General features: G+C 49.4%; 1 long non-coding RNA gene across 1 annotated transcript in view; it reads left to right on the top strand.

The window, feature by feature from the left end:
• Positions 1–758: 758 nt before the first annotated feature.
• Positions 759–15,430, top strand: part of LOC142021030 (uncharacterized) — a 51,576-nt gene continuing 36,904 nt past the window's right edge. The window contains exon 1 of the long non-coding RNA XR_012647589.1: positions 759–824. This is a non-coding gene — a long non-coding RNA (uncharacterized LOC142021030). The remainder of the gene's footprint in view (positions 825–15,430) is intronic.

Raw genomic sequence — 15,430 nt, 5'->3', positions numbered from 1 at the left:
GGGAGTCATAAGGAGGAAGGAGAAAACTTCTTCTCCTTGGCCTCTGAGGTTAGAACAAGAAGCAATGGGCTTAAACTGCAGCAAGGGAGGTTTAGGTTGGACATTAGTAAAAAGTTCCTAACTGTCAGGGTGGTCAAACACTGGAGTAAATTGCCTGGGGTGGTTGTGGAATCTCCATCTCTGGAGATATTTAAGAACAGGTTAGACAGATGTCGATCAGGGATGGTTTAGACAGTACTTGGTCCTGCCATGGGGGCAGGGGGCTGGACCGATGGTGTCTCGAGGTCCCTTCCAGTCCTGGTGTTCTATGATTCTGCGACCATTCAGGAAGTGGGCAAATATCCCTCAAGGTGGGCTGTTCTCGTGAGACTGACGCACGGTTTCTCCCGTATTGTAAGACTGAACTGAAAAATAGCCTCCTTCAGGACTTGGATTCAGCCCTGAAACAGCCCAAAGGAGGCAGGTTCAGCAGGAAGGAGTCAGATCTGATGAGTAGTAATCTGGTGAACTTTGGATCCACAGTCTCTCCTGCTCTCTGCCTGTGTCCAGGGGACCCAAGTGCCTCCTTGTAACTGAAGTCGTCGTGTTCCACGCAGGGCAGACAGGGTGATGCATGGTATGCAGAAATGCTAGATGATCTCATGGTCCGTTCCGGGCAACTCTGTGCAACAGAGTTCTGATTTCGCACTTTGTCACGTGAACCAATGTGTACCTTGCAAGTGAGCTACACAGCTGAGTGGTGGTGAGATCCTTTAGCAAACAAAGAGTGGAAACAAAGATGATGCTGCTCACAAGGGCCACAGATTCCTAGACCAACGCTCAAGGTATGTGGGGACAAGGTCACAGACAAGGTCAGGTCCTAGACTGGCCAGCACGTTATGAGGAAGAGGTGAGCAGCCCTCAGTGGTGAAAGAACATGCCTGTTTAGAAAAGCTAGGCATGCACAAGTCCGTGGGTGCTGAGGGAATTGGTTGATGTGATTGCACGGCCATTGGCCATTATCTTTGAAAACTCGTGGTGATCCGGGTGGCCCTGAACAACTGGGAAAAGGCAAATAGAGCCCCATCGTCACAAAGGGAAGGGGGTGAAGCAGGGAACTAAAGACTGATCAGCTTCACCTCAGTCCCTGGAAAAATCACGGAGCGGGTCCTCAAGAAACCCATTTTGGAAGCCCTCGGAGGAGAGGAAGGTGATCAGGAAGAGTCAGCATCGCTTCACCCAAGGCAAGTGTTTCCTGACCAATATGATTGATTTTCATGGTGAGATAACTGGCTCTGTGGCTATGGAGGAAATGGTGGACATGATGTATCTTGATTTCAGCAAAGCTTCTGATATGGTCTCCCACAGTATTCTTGCCAGGGTGTTGAAGAAGTCAGGATCGGATGAAGGGACTATAGACGTGGATGGAAAGCTGGCTAGACCCTCCATCTCAATGGGTAGTGATCAATGGCTCACTGTCTAGTTGGCAGCTGGTGCCAAGCGGAGTGCCCCAGGGATAGCTCTGGGGCCATTTTTGTTGAACATCTTCATTAATGATCTGGATGATGGCATGGATTGCACACTCAGCAAATGTGGGGATGACTCTAACATGGCGGGGGGAGAGGTGGAGAGATGCTGGGGGGTAGGGATAGGATCAAGAGTGACTTAGTCAAGCTGGCAGATCGGGCCAAAAGAAATCTGATAATATTCAGCAAGGCCAAGTGCAGAGTCCTGCATGTAGGACAGAAGAATCGCATGCACTGCTGTAGGCTGGGGACCAACGGGGCATGCAGCAATTATGTGAAAAAGGACCTGGGGATTACAGTGGATGAGAAGCTGGATATTTGTCAACAGTGTGCTCTGGTAGCCAAGAAGGCTAACGGCATATTGGGCTGCATTAGTAGAAGCCCTGCCAGCAGATTGAGAGAAGTCATTATTCTCTCTCTTTGGCACATCTGAATATTGCATCCAGTTTTGAGCCCTCCCATCCCCATAGAAAAGATGTGGACAAATTGGAGAGAGTCCAGCGTAGGGCAACTAGAGTGACTGAGGGCCTGGGGCACATGACTTATGAGGAGAGGCTGAGGGAACTGGGCTTGTTTAATCTGCGGAAGAGAAGAATGAAGAGGGATTTGATAGCAGCCTTCAGCTACCTGCAGTAGGGTTCCAAAGAGAAGCAATGATCTCAAGCTGCAGTGGGGGAAGTGTAGGATATTAGAAAAAATTAGTTCCCCGGGAGGGTGGTGAAGCACTGGAATGGGTTACCTGGGTAGATGGTGGACTCTCCGGCCCAAGAGCTTTTTAAAGCCAGTCTTGACAAAGCCACAGCTGGGAGGATTTAGTTGGGATTCCCCCTGCTTTGAACAGGGGGCTGGACTTGATGACCTCTTGAGGTCTCTTCCAACCCTAATCTGTGATTCCATGATCTATCTTTTGGGAAATCACAGCAAACGTGCAGCATTATTTATTGTCATTAGAGCTGAACAAATAATTCACAGAGAAGAACTGATCTGGTGAGTGGAGATGTTGTTTTCCAGTCAGACCATATCTGAGAGCAGATTGTCCTGTGCCCAAAGACACGGGGTGTTGGAATTTATGTAGTACATATCATCGGGAGAGCTGAAATGTCCCTCTGAGATCCACAGCTATGATGGGGCAGAGAAGTCACATGGTGGTGTTTCTATTCCCTGCGTGGTAACTGCGCAGAAGCCCTTGCAATGTTTGGAAGATTCGTTTTTCCTACCACTTGGTGCCAGGAAACGGGAACACCACAAGGAATGTGCACAGGAGCATTAAAAAATCCGACCGGCGATTTGCAGGAAAGATTATTCGGCAAGTTCGTTTATTTCTGATCAGAAGACACCTCTGGCTGTTTAGGGACTAACCCGTCCCTCCTCCCCCCAGCAGCTGAGCACTGCACAGCCTACATGGTCTTGTCCTCATGACGCCCTCTGAGGAAAGGCAGTGCTATGGTGTCCAAGCAAGGCAGAGAGACCAAGGCCCAGATAGTTAAAGGTATTTAGTCAGTGCTGTTCTCATCATTGCAACCTTTAGGTGTTTTCGGAGCCTCTCTCTCATTTTCAAAAGGGATTTAGGCACTTAGGTTTCTAAATGTCATGGGCTGTGGGCAGTTACTCCTACAAGCAGGGCTAAGCTGACCCCTTGTCCCGTTTTTAAAGGGACAGTCCCGTATTTAACCGTTCTGCAGGTTTGCATGTAGACACGGCCTAAGTTGTCTCCACACTAAAATAACCCTCCTTAGAACCAGCCCATGACTAGCCTGTATGGCTGTGGAGGAGGGAGAGCTTGTGTGCTTCCCCCCACCCCCAGCAAAATCTCTCTGCTCCCATTGGCCAGTATCTGGGCTGGGACCAGCATGTGAACCCCCCTGCCCCAGGGTGCAACTCCCTCTCAGACCCTGCACCTGCTCTTGTGTTCCTCCCCCAGGTCAGGATCCTCTCCTGCACCCATGCCCCCTTGCGAACCCTGCACCCCTATCCCCTGCCCCAGGTCACAACCACCTCCTTCATCCAAACTCCCCCTCAGACCCCACAACCTACCCTGCACCCCAGTCCCCTAACCCAAGCTCCCTTCTGCACCCAACCTCCATCCCAGACCCTGCACCCACTCCATGGAAATGTGCCGCCCTTGACCACTGATGAAAATCTTGCAATGCCATCCCCCATCAAAAATGTCGCCCATCCCTGCTCCACACCCTGTTTCCCCCCCAACGCTTCGGCCTTCCCTCCTCTTGCCACTTTCATGCGCCCTGAACCATCTCTTCTCCCTTTGTCCTTCTCTTATCTTTCCCTGCTCGGAGGCTAGAGTTCAGCTCCTCCTAATATGAACCATCTTCACCTCCACTCGATTCCTTTGCATGGAATCAGCATGAGTCTCCCAAGAGTGCAGAGAGGAGAGTTGTGACACCCTCGGGCCAAATTTGGCTGTGGTGTTCCTGGTGCAACCGAGTAAATCACCACAGCCCTCGACTCGTTCTGCTCCTTTCAGCCACAGAAACGAATCTACCCCAGAGAAGCATGACCAGGGGTTCGACTCTGCTCCCAGTGACGACTGATGTTTTGTGAAGAGAGCTGGCGGGCTCAGTGTGTGGATGTGAAGGAGGTAGCTCAGCCTTAAGCTGGAGTGCATCACTTGCGTGACAGAGAGGGCCTAGCACAGTGCAGCCCGGACCTCAGGTGGATGCCACAATGCTACGAGTACTTACCAACCGTAACTCATCCCTGCTCATCGAGTGCTGCCGACGCCCGGGACGAAGGGGTCAGCGGCGCGTGCTGGAAAGTGCTTCACGTCGCTGAAAGTTCTTTCCTTGTGGCTATGCTCCTGCTTATGTCGTTTGCTCCGTTGCAGAAGCTAGTGCTCAAGCCAAGGAAATGGAATGGAAAACAGATATTGGCATGAAGGACGACCTGCCATCTCCTGTGTATCATGTGACTGGTATATTTCTGGAACACGTGGCTTGCAGCCTTATGATGAATTGAGGGTGTTTGCACCTGTCCAATTTAGGAGTTCCATGTGAGATTGTGAGCTCTCAGTTGTACCTTTACCAAGCCCCATACTCCTTGTTGAAGGTGAAGTCGTTTGACTTCTTCATTGCCTGCTTCCCTCCACTTTGGGCTGGAACTCCAGTGGCGATGGGTGGCAAAGGGGTAACAAAACAGGCTGTTGATGTTAAGTACTCTCCTGTCCAAACAGTCCAGCTCAACAGCCTGGAGACCCAGCTTAGCAAGGGGAAGGTCACCTTTGTCAAGAAATCACCCAGCTGGGAGCAGGATGTCACCTGACCAAGAAGGGATCAAAATCACATTTAAGAAGCAGGTGACACTTTTTCTCGGGCGGCTGGGGGGGTATTTTTCTCCATGTTCGAGAAGTGAGAGATGCAAGCACAGATGGTCCCCAAGGGAAGGGTGAGCTCGTGCAGGACATTGTGGTTAGCATGTTTGTTGTGTGCTCTCTTGTGCTTTGTGCGTTAAGGCAAAGAGCAAATGGTGAACTAGAGTCCACCCCATGTGTCCGTTATATATTTCACCACTAATATGTGCTTAAACTAACCCAGAGGGCTCCCACCCTGGCGTGGGGCTCAGGAAGAGGGTGTGCATAAGTAGCAGGGGGTAGGAAGGAGCAGCAGTAAGCTCAAGATCCTGGCAGCTGGACGGAAGCTACCAGCATTCAGGAACAGGAGCGCGACAGAGGGTCGGCACCCTGCGGCAGTGCCCAGGGACTCCAGTCGTGGTCAGTGGCTGGCTTCTATTCAGACCCCAAAGGTTTAAAACTCCTGAGGATCCAGAGGTGTGCTTCCCCTTACAGCAGTGTGAGGGGCGGCTGACAAAGGGCACCCCACTGGAACTGGGACAGCTCTACCACAGGTTAACATAGAAGAATTCCCAGTTACACGTGGACTTTCCCAGCTGATGAAAGGTCAAGCTTGCCCTCCCCCGACCAAGACTGGACCATGTTGTCAGGTTCTGAGACCTGAGATCCGCGGACTCGCTCAGAAGATCTCCAGGGAGGTGCCATGAACTGCAACCTTAAAAAGTCCAGGCAACCACAGAAGACATTGTGTTCCTGGAGGCCACTGCAAAACTATGAAAGTCTGATGCGTCTGCTTTCCCTAGAGGAAACCAACCAGCCCCCCAAGCCTGTTCCTCCCTAACCAGCTGCCTGCCCAGAGGAAGCCCAACAGCCAGCATGCAGTGCTGAGTGGAGACCACATCACCTGGTCCCTGGCACTGCAGCCCTGAATCTGATGCACTGAAGACCACCCCAGCTGAAGAGCTAATCCCTGCACCATAAGTAACCTGCTCCTGCTTTTCCTGTCTTGCGATTGACAGGGGCGGGAGCCCCGCCTAGCAGCATCATTTTTCTCTAAGCTGCTGGAAGGAGTGAACGAGTGCGGGTGTGTAACAGTGTGTATGTGTACACATATTAAGCAGGCGCCGTTCATCATTTTCCAACGCAAGTCTAACCTAATCCTACCTTAAATCACGTTGTCAACCCGGATGGTAAAAACTGGGGCGCACGAACTGCTCTGTCTCAAAGGAGGAATTAAAGTTCTGGGCAGCTGCTGCTGTCTCAAAGGGTAGGGCTATTAACTGCAGAGGGAGCTTGCAGGATAAGCCACTTACTAAACAGTCATCCTGAAGGAATCCGGATACTGTTTCAAAGGGCTGAGGAGTTGGAAATGCCACCTTTAAATGCTGGGATTAGTTGGTGTAAGAACAACCCGTGTGTTACGCGTTGATGGTCGGCGCCGTTCATCTGACGAGTCCTTTCCCTATCGTTGTTAAGCCATTGATTTACCGAGAGAATGCTCATTGCAGCCATGCTCTGATAAGTGCATTGTTCTCTACATCTGCAAACGCATGCAGTGCTTGTTTACCCGTCAAACGACAGCTTGGGTCAAGTAACACCAAGGGGAAGAACAACGAGAAGTCCTCTGGCACCTTATAGACTAACAGGCTTATTGGAGTATGAGCTTTCGTGGGCAAAGACCCACTTCCAAGGGGAAGCACTTGGGAAAATATTTCAAAGCCACTTGGCTGTGTCTCCAAATTGCTACTTGTGTCTTTCACATCAAGCTTTTTGTACATACCCCATGCCATGGGGTGGTTCCTACATTGATATAAAAAGGGTTAAAACAGCCCTGGGCGAGGGCTGCCCTTGGAGCCAATTGGGAGAGGGCTTGTGGCAGCCAATCAGAGCCCAGGGGGGCTGTATAAAAGACGGGCCTGAGCCAGGTGGGCACATTCTTGCTCCAGGTCGGGAGCCAGAGGTCTCTAGCAGCCTGCGAGAGTGAGGTACCACGGACAGAGCCGTGCTGGGGGAAGGCAGGGTGAGCCCAGGGAGTCTGGCCTGAGTCAGCCCAGTCAGAGGCCTAGTGACAAGGGCCTGAGGGGTACTGGGGCTGCAGGGAGGCAGGCAGGGAAGGAGAAGGCAGCAGGTCCATACCCCCTTGCCAATGATGAGCGGCCATTTTGACTGTGGTTTGCTCCCAAGGTAAGGGGCTAGGTGATGAATGGCAGTGGGTCACTGAGGCGAGGTGGAGGTAGGGGGTTGGAGGTCCCTGAGAGTGGGGGCACTGCCCAGGGCAGTACTCTGAGGGAAGGGCTCTGTGGCATGGGAAGAACATGGGTCCTGACAAAAGGGGCTGGAGTCATGAACAGACCAACAGGTGGGAAAAGGGCTCTCTAGAGGCTGGAATGAGCTAATTCCTGAATGGCCACCAGGAGGCACCGTGGGGGTGAGTCACACATGGTTACAGCCCCAGGGTTTAGGAAAACACCTTCCTTTCTCTACAGGTACAGCTGAAACGTTTGCCTGCAGATGGTAAAGTAAAACTCGTCCCAGCTGACTGGCTCCATTTTCTCATTTGCCCTCCCACACCATTACGCAGGTCTGGAAGGATCTCAGCAGCTCCTTTGCCTGCAGATGCTCTCATGATATTTGGACTTGACACAAAAACCAAGGTCCTGGTTATGTGTGCACATTTAAGGACTCTTCTCCCCATCCTCCATCCTTCTTTGGGCAATTTCCACTTAGATCCTGCAACTGACTAAGGAAGTGGTAGTCGTCTTTACTTCCTGTCTGAAATTCTTGGATAAAGTAGCTGTGCAAGTAAACATTTGCCATGTGTGTGCTCCAGAGGTGACTGCATTTCTGTGGTGGGCTGTGATCCACGGAGCTAGCTGGGGCTAGCCACATCCTACTCCCACCTCCAGTGGTGCCAAGAGCCACCAAAGGCCCAGGGGCAAGGTGGGAGGGTGGCCCGGCTCACATCCTGGAAAGGGGAGGGGCAAGGGCAGAAGGGGCGGGGTTTAGGGCAGTCAGCTCTGCGCCCCCCAAACGGTCACTCAGAACCCTGGGCATAGCAGAGACACAGCACTGCGGCAGCTTTTCTAAAGGGCCCAGGGGCAACTGCCCCCTTTTCCCTGCCCCCGTCCGAGCTGATCCCAGAGCAAATGTTCTCAGCCTACCAGCAAGCAGACGTCTTCTCTACCTGCCAGCCCTGAAAACTCAGCCCGGGTTCTGAGAGTCGCGCTGGGTTCTTTCCTTCTCAGGCATCACCAGTCAGGAAGGTTCTGCGTGATAATGATGGCTTTGGAGACAGCTGTGTGGGTCTCTTCCACCTTCACAGCCCTTGCATGTGAGTAACGGAGAGCAGCTTGTGGCCACTCCAGTGGAACAGACCCTGGAGCTGGATAACAGGCGAAGAAAAACAGCTCCTTGTACTCAGGGCTGCAGCCAGAAGCTGTGCATGCTCAGTCCGTGTGGATGGGCTGGTCCCAAGGAAAGGGCACCAACTCCCTCCCCTGGAGCTAGGCTGGGTCTGCAGGGCTCCCAGGAGGCAAACGTGGGGGAGGGGATGGGTCTTACTTTGCTCACTGCCATAATCAGTTCTGCCAGTGATGCCCATGGGAGCTGACGTGAGGGCTTGAGAAGGTGCCGTTTTCACACACCCGTGTGCCTGCGTGGAACCAGACCGTGACACAAAGAATGCCCTGCTGACCGACTTTAAAAAGCGGTGGCACCAGAGGTAAGTGCCGCACTGCACAAGGATGCTTGACGAGGAGGTACCGTAGATAAAATACAGCCTCTGCAATGTTACCTCCTCCTCTCCCTCACTGCCAGGTGCTTCCGTTATCCCCGGTGGAAACCTTGACCTCATTAACATGGCAAGCTGCAGCAAATGCCTCTAACAAGGCATGCTCAGTTGGCAGGTAGGTGGAGGAGTCCTTGAATTGTCAGTCGCCGGAAAACTACAGGAGGTGCACTGAGAAGCTGCTGGGAAATAGAATCAATTCGGAAAGCCCAGCGCCAGTGAACGGAAACAAACAATGCTGTTCTCCCGCTGCAACCAAAAGCTATCAGTCATCTAATTAAGCGCACCCTCCCGGAGGTGAATCAAGGATCAGGTCAGAATCAGGCCTTTCTTCTCTCCTAAGCTCTTCTGCAACAGCTGGGGCAAACTCGGTGTCATGGGACCTACACGTAGACAGCTGGTGGTCAGAGGCAGGCTGTTCCCAACAGAGCTACTTAGCCTCTGGAATTCGTTCCCCCGCTAGACCAATCGGGCTTTGATTTCATGGTCTCAAGGCACGAAGGAAGGTCTTTCATTACTCAGTTGGTGCCAGAATGGGTGACTGTGTTGTAGATCTGTACATGCCAATTTTCAACAGGCCTCCACTTTGTGGACAGAGGTTTTTCGGAGCAGACGATTTTGAGGGCTCAGCAAACTGGGAATTTCAAGCTGTCCTGGACAGGTTTCCAAACAAACCCCATTCCATCAGTCTTTAGTAGGGGTCTGAATCACTGCAGCTTCCATGACGGTGGTGGTGATGGTCCCAAGCTAGCCAGCATTGAGGATGGGGTAAAGAAGTAGGGTGCATCTGAGCTGTATTACTGAATGAAGGGAAGCCTTGTGCTTCCATCTCTCTCCCATCCACAGAAATAACAAGGACACACTGAAAGAGAGGCACGTGTGGGCTTCCTTTGCATGTGTACAGGAGAGACGCTCTAGTAGCATCTTAGCACACGCTTTAGGAGGAAATCATGCAAAGGAGATTTCCAGCTAATACGAATAATGCAACAGCTGCAGAAATACACTTGGAGCAGGAGAGGATCTACCAGTCACGAATAAAATCAGCAGATTGTTCCTGACCAGGCGTGATGATATGGAGGGGTCATGTGAGTCATGCACAGATTGGCTGCAGCACACAAGAAATTAACAGACCCAAGAGTTGAAGATAAGCAAGGTCCCCAGTTACCAACATTGCAGGAAACTTTTGTTGTTAGTTGGGCAAAAGAAGGATGATTGAGTGTGTCCCGAATGATGAAGCTCTGGACACTCCAGGAGGAACCAACAGTTACAAACAAGCTAATTTTGAAAGCCACGTGGTACCGAAAGCCCTGGGAATGCAAAATGTCAAAGATCACTCCCTAGGGATGCGGGGGGGGGGGTGCAAGTGCCAGGTGGGAATTTGATATTTGGGTCCCAGATCTGAGTGTGCAAATTAAGGGAAAGAGTAGAACACATCCAATTCGCTTATGGCATCGCACGTCAACATCCAAGGAGCCCAGGATCTCTGCTGATATGCTGTCTCGCTCAGGACAAAAAGTGGCACCATGTCTCTTCACATTGGGTAATGAAAGCTGGGTGCTACCGTCATTATTTTGAGCTGGAGAAGCTGAAAAACACCAGTTTCCCCAGTGACTTTCAAACAACAGTTACTCTGGGCTACTATGCAATACCTGAGCAGCTGGTCTCAGCCAAGATCTAGCAGAAGTCACAAGAACACCAGCTGTTTGCCAATTACTGTTGTAGCTGGGTGGAAATAGGAAAATAATTCCACGAAGGAAAACAAAATCTAAATGTCAAAGTTGTTTCTATTTATTGCAATCATAGAACACTAGAACTGGAAGAGACCTTGAGTCCAGTCTCCTGCCCTTGTGGCAAGACCAAACTTCCTCTAGACCATCCCTGACAGGTGTTTATCTAACCTGCTCTTAAATATTTCCAATGATGGAGATTCCACAATCTCCCCAGACAATTTGTTCCAGTGATTAACCACCCTGACAATGAGGACGTTTTCTCTAATGTCCAACCTAAAGCTACTTTGCTGCAATTTAAGCCCATTTCTTCTTGTCCTATCATCGGAGGCCGAAGGAAATAATTTTTCTCCCTCCTCCTTGTAACCCTTCTTTAGGTTCTTGAAGGCTGTTACCATGTCCCCTCTCAGTCCTCTGTTTTCCATACTAAACAAACTCAGTTCTTTCAATCGTTCCTCATAGGTCATGTTTTTTAGACCCCTAATCATTTCTGTTGCTCTTATCTGGACCCTCTCCAATTTCTCCAGGTTCAAGTGGGGCCCATTTTTCACGTTTTACAAATTGTCCACAATATTCTTTTTTTAAACGTTTCATTCACCCCTCTTTTAAGCAGGAGTTCGATACTGTTTTTGTCAGAAAAGTGGAAAGTATTGGTAAGAGTAAGAGTTTTCATTATAATTTTCATTTTTGAAAAACAAGTGTATTTTTGGATGAAAATACTCTCATGTAAAGTAGTTAAAGTGGCTTTGCTAGCTATGGTTTTTCCCCTGCAACCTCTGGCAGTGCTAGCACCCCATTATCCAGTAAAGTGGGCAAATAGAGAATACGGCATAAAGTATAAATTGCCGGCCTGTGAAAACTAAGCAGAGCTGTATCTGGCTATGTGGGATTACATAACTCCCCCACTGTTGAGATGGAATCCCTGCTCCTCTACTAATAAGCCTTTTTTCCCATTTGACATTGGATCCCACAACTCTCAAGCAATGGCCAAAAATCAGGAGTCCCGCTCCAGATCAGGAAAAGCTTAAGGATAAATAGAGCCATCAGTCCAGCTCTTGCAACCAGAAAATCCTATCCATGGCAGCCTGGAACTGTCAGACCTATTCATCCTTCCTGCCCCCATCACACCGCGAGACACAGTAAGCGAATGGAGAATGGGGAAAGTGCAACTGAAGTCCTTAAATGCCAAACAATCAATCCAGGTCGTTTTGATTATGATTCAAGGAGTTCTTTTCTGAAACCACAAGACAGTTTGATTGCACCTCTCATTACACCCAATGTTGTGTTGTGACAGAACGCAAAGAGAAGCTGAAAGAAATGGCCAATCATTAAATTAACCACGCCAAGAGCTAATGCCACTGGAGAAACTGTGTTGCTGTAAAATGACTGTGTTCTGTAGTTTGAAGTTCAATAAAAATGTTCTGGAATATTTGATTGGAGCTAATTACTGATTGACGTTGGTGTGTGTTGGTGGGGAAGGGTTAAACTACATATAAGCAGGATCTCAAGGAATGCTTCCATTACGGTTAGCTGGGATGGGAGAGAACTTCTGGGTGTAGCTATGTAAATACAGTTTGCTCCTGCTTAGCTAAATTTGTTAGACATTCAGCTGATGGAGCGGGGTGTTTTGCTCATTCTAATCAACTTGGCTAATGTTGGGTCACAAATTGCGCTAACTCGAATTCCAGTGTCTCTAATCATTGTAGGAATATGAGAGAAGAAAGACTGTGGCTAACCAGGTTCAAATGAGGGAGACGCTGTCGGTTTAAAGAGTGAGATTCTGGGCGTGTGCATGTAAATACAGTTCACTGCCACATGCTTAGATCTGCTGGATATTCAGCTGATGCAGTGGTGTTTTCCCCATTGTAATCAACCTGGTGGTTGTGGGGTCACAAATTTGTGTTAACACTAAATGCAGAAATTGTGAAATACGATCACCGATACTTGCAGTGATTGTGGGGACACAGACAAGACAGACTGTGTTTAACCCATTTCAAAAGGAGAGAGATACTGTCAGCTCAAAGAAACTTGGATGGACAAGGGAAGCCTTGCCCAACCTCTGCAAAGCCAAGAGGTGGAGTGTAGAAGTAAGTCAGCATGCTGCGTGTTCTCTGGGGGTTGGCCATAAGTAGAATGTAAGTTCTGGAGGAGTCTTTTTTATTATTTTAAGGTTACTCAAGCAGATGCTAACATTTTTGTGCTTGGAGTCAAGAGCTGAAATCACTGGGTTTTGCCCAAAGCCAAGTCCAGTGCAAGCAGTCAGCAGCAATGAGCAGATGGCCAGCAGGACAGCAGATAGAGGGAGGTGATCAGTGACCGGCAGAGAGGCATAACGAGCAGGGTGGCAGCTGACAGCAGGTGAAGGGTGAGTGATCAGCAGAGTAAGATGTCTCTTTTCCTCCCCCTCTCAGGATAAGAGGTGAACTCTGAGGATACACCTCTGAACTCTGGGTTTGCTCTGACCCAGGGCGGCAACTGTGAACGGGGTGCAGAGAAGGGTTGGGCACGTGATGGGGACATTTTGGTTGGTGGAATTAAGAACCTGAGAGGAAAAGGGCACTGCTCAGCCTACTTGGGGTCAGACTTCTACTCGTAGGTTTTTTGGTTCTAAACTCAGTTTGTGGTGTTTTCCCAGATTAATGCCAAGTCACTTCTCTCCCTTTATTACAAGTTTCTTTCTACACTCAGACTCTGTGCTTGTGAGCGGGGAAGCATTGCCTCTCAGAGATGCCCAGGGGCACCGTGTGAATTTCCCAGCTGCTGGGTCGGGGTTTGAGCCAGTTCTGTGTTGGATGGTTGGAGAGGAACCGCTAGAAATTGAACCTAGCGTTGGCTGCTGCTGGCTCCGTCAGGCAGAAGCATTACATGTATATTGGGTATTTTGTAAATTTCAACCCTGTTTATAGTAAACAGTGAGTTTCTAAGGCTACATCTACACTGACCACAGAAGACTGAGTGCTCAGGTTCGATCTTCCAAGGTGCCGTTTCGTGCATGCATGAAATGGAGCCTTCTGGGGCCATCGTCAACAGGCACAAAAATCGATGGCTGAAAAGTCGATTTTAGGTATGCAACTGGCGTACCTAAAATTGCGCATCCGCCATTGACCTTCCAGGTGAGTATAGACACAGCCGAGGAAGGAGAGTAGTAGCATCACCAGATGGCACTAGCACAGATAGTCTTCCAAGTTCTCTTTAAGACCACAGTTGAGCAAAGAACTTCCATACATGCTTAACTTTAAGCACGATATTGTGTGCATTGTGAAATAAATATGCCGGCAGTAAGATCCTGGAGAAACAGTGTGTTCTTTGCTAGTGGCTGTAAGGTTCTTTTGGAAGCTGAGCATACACAAGTGAAGTCAATTTAACTGCTTGAGTCTCTGTACCAGGGCCCATTGCTTAGGTGCAGAGCTGCAGCCTGAAGGATATTGGTTTTGGTGATCCCTCAGATCGAGGATGATCTCTACCACAGATTTACATATGGGTCCCCAGGGGACTCAGGAGTCTGATCCCAAAACCACAGATCTGGCTGCAGTGGGCACAGACATTTCCTGGTGGGTCAGCTGCTGCTGGGAGAAAATTCCTTTTCCTTTCTTCTTTTTCCAGCTCTTTCACCTCAAAGCAGGCCACTGCCTGATGGAGGATGTGGTGCCCTTGGCGTCTTGCTCCTCCCAGCTTGTGATGTCCACATTGAGTGTCTTGAGATACGCTTTCAGTGTGCCTTTGTAGGGTTACCTCTGACCGCCACAGGGTATCTGACTATCAATGAGTTGAGACTAGAGGACTTGTTTTAGGAGGTGAAAGTCTGGCATCTGCACAAAACATCCAGCCCAACTGAGTTGGTGCCTGAGGGTTGTTGGTTCAATGCTGGCAGAGGTGGGAAAAGTACCCAAAAAGTTACTTGAGTAAAAGTGCACCTGTTTTCACCTCTGGGTACTTGAGCACAATCAAGATGTGACGTGGATGTGTGTGCATGCAATTTTACTCAGGTAGTTTTCCAGAGGGACGCCAGTGACTCGTACTTACATACATTCCCCCCAGCAGCTGTACTTTTACTTGAGTAACTTTTTGGTTACTCATTTCACCTCTGAATGCTGGTGATGTTGGCTTCAGTGAGAATTCTGTCATTCATGCAACAATCATCCCACTTAATGCAAAGGATCTTCTGGAAGCATCATTGGAGGTACCGCTCCCACCTTTGGAGGTGCTGGTGAAGGTTACTCAGGTCTCTCATACTTAAAGGAGTGTTGGAATAACAATTGTCTTTTAGACCTGGATATTGGTGTCCTGCCATAGACAACAGTTTGTGAAAACCTGTTGGAGTAATTTCCCAAAGAAAGCACCTGTTCACTGGGTCCTTTGCTGGATCTCACAATAGATTTTTGCATTTTGAGAAAGTTGGCTCTCAAAGTAGCAGAAGTACTGAACTGTCTCCAAAGTCTGTCTCTCTGAGGTGATTTGGGGTGGGTCACATGCAAGGTTGGACCTGGGCTGATGGAGCACTTTGGTCATCTCTATACTGAGTGAGTCCTAGGCTTCTGTAAGCTTGTGCGAGGAAACCAACAGTGGACTGAAGGTCATTCTCTGTGCGTGAGAAGGACCCAGCCATCAGTGTACTGATGGCTTTAGACTTTTGAAGACAATTAAAAAGCCACCCAACTGTTCTGTACTGAACGTTAACTCCACTGGGGAGGCACTCTGTAATGAGGACCAAAATGAGTGCTAAATAGATGGAAAACAGAGCTGGGGCAGTAAAGCATCCTCTCTTAACCCCAGTTTTGAAGACGAAAGGGTCCACCTCCAAGCACTACAAGAGACCAGTGGTAGTCATCTGATCATGGAAAAGCATTTGGACCTTAATACGTTTTGGAGGCAGCCAGCTCTGGCCAGTACCTTCCCCAGGGCTTCCTGACTGACAGAGTGCAAGGCCTTTGTCAAACTGATGAATGTCATGTACCTGACCTGATTTTGCTCCTGAGACTTCTCCTAGATTTGGCAGGCAATAAAGATCATGTTGGCTGTCCCACAGGATGGTCTAAAACTACTCTGAAATTCTGGCAATATTTCCTCAGCAAGGGGAAGTAATTGGTTTGAGAGAATACAGGCAAGA

This window comes from Carettochelys insculpta, chromosome 15, assembly GCF_033958435.1.
Source record: "Carettochelys insculpta isolate YL-2023 chromosome 15, ASM3395843v1, whole genome shotgun sequence".
In the NCBI taxonomy this organism is placed as follows: domain Eukaryota; kingdom Metazoa; phylum Chordata; order Testudines; family Carettochelyidae; genus Carettochelys; species Carettochelys insculpta.
This window is presented reverse-complemented; position numbering and strand designations above follow the sequence as displayed.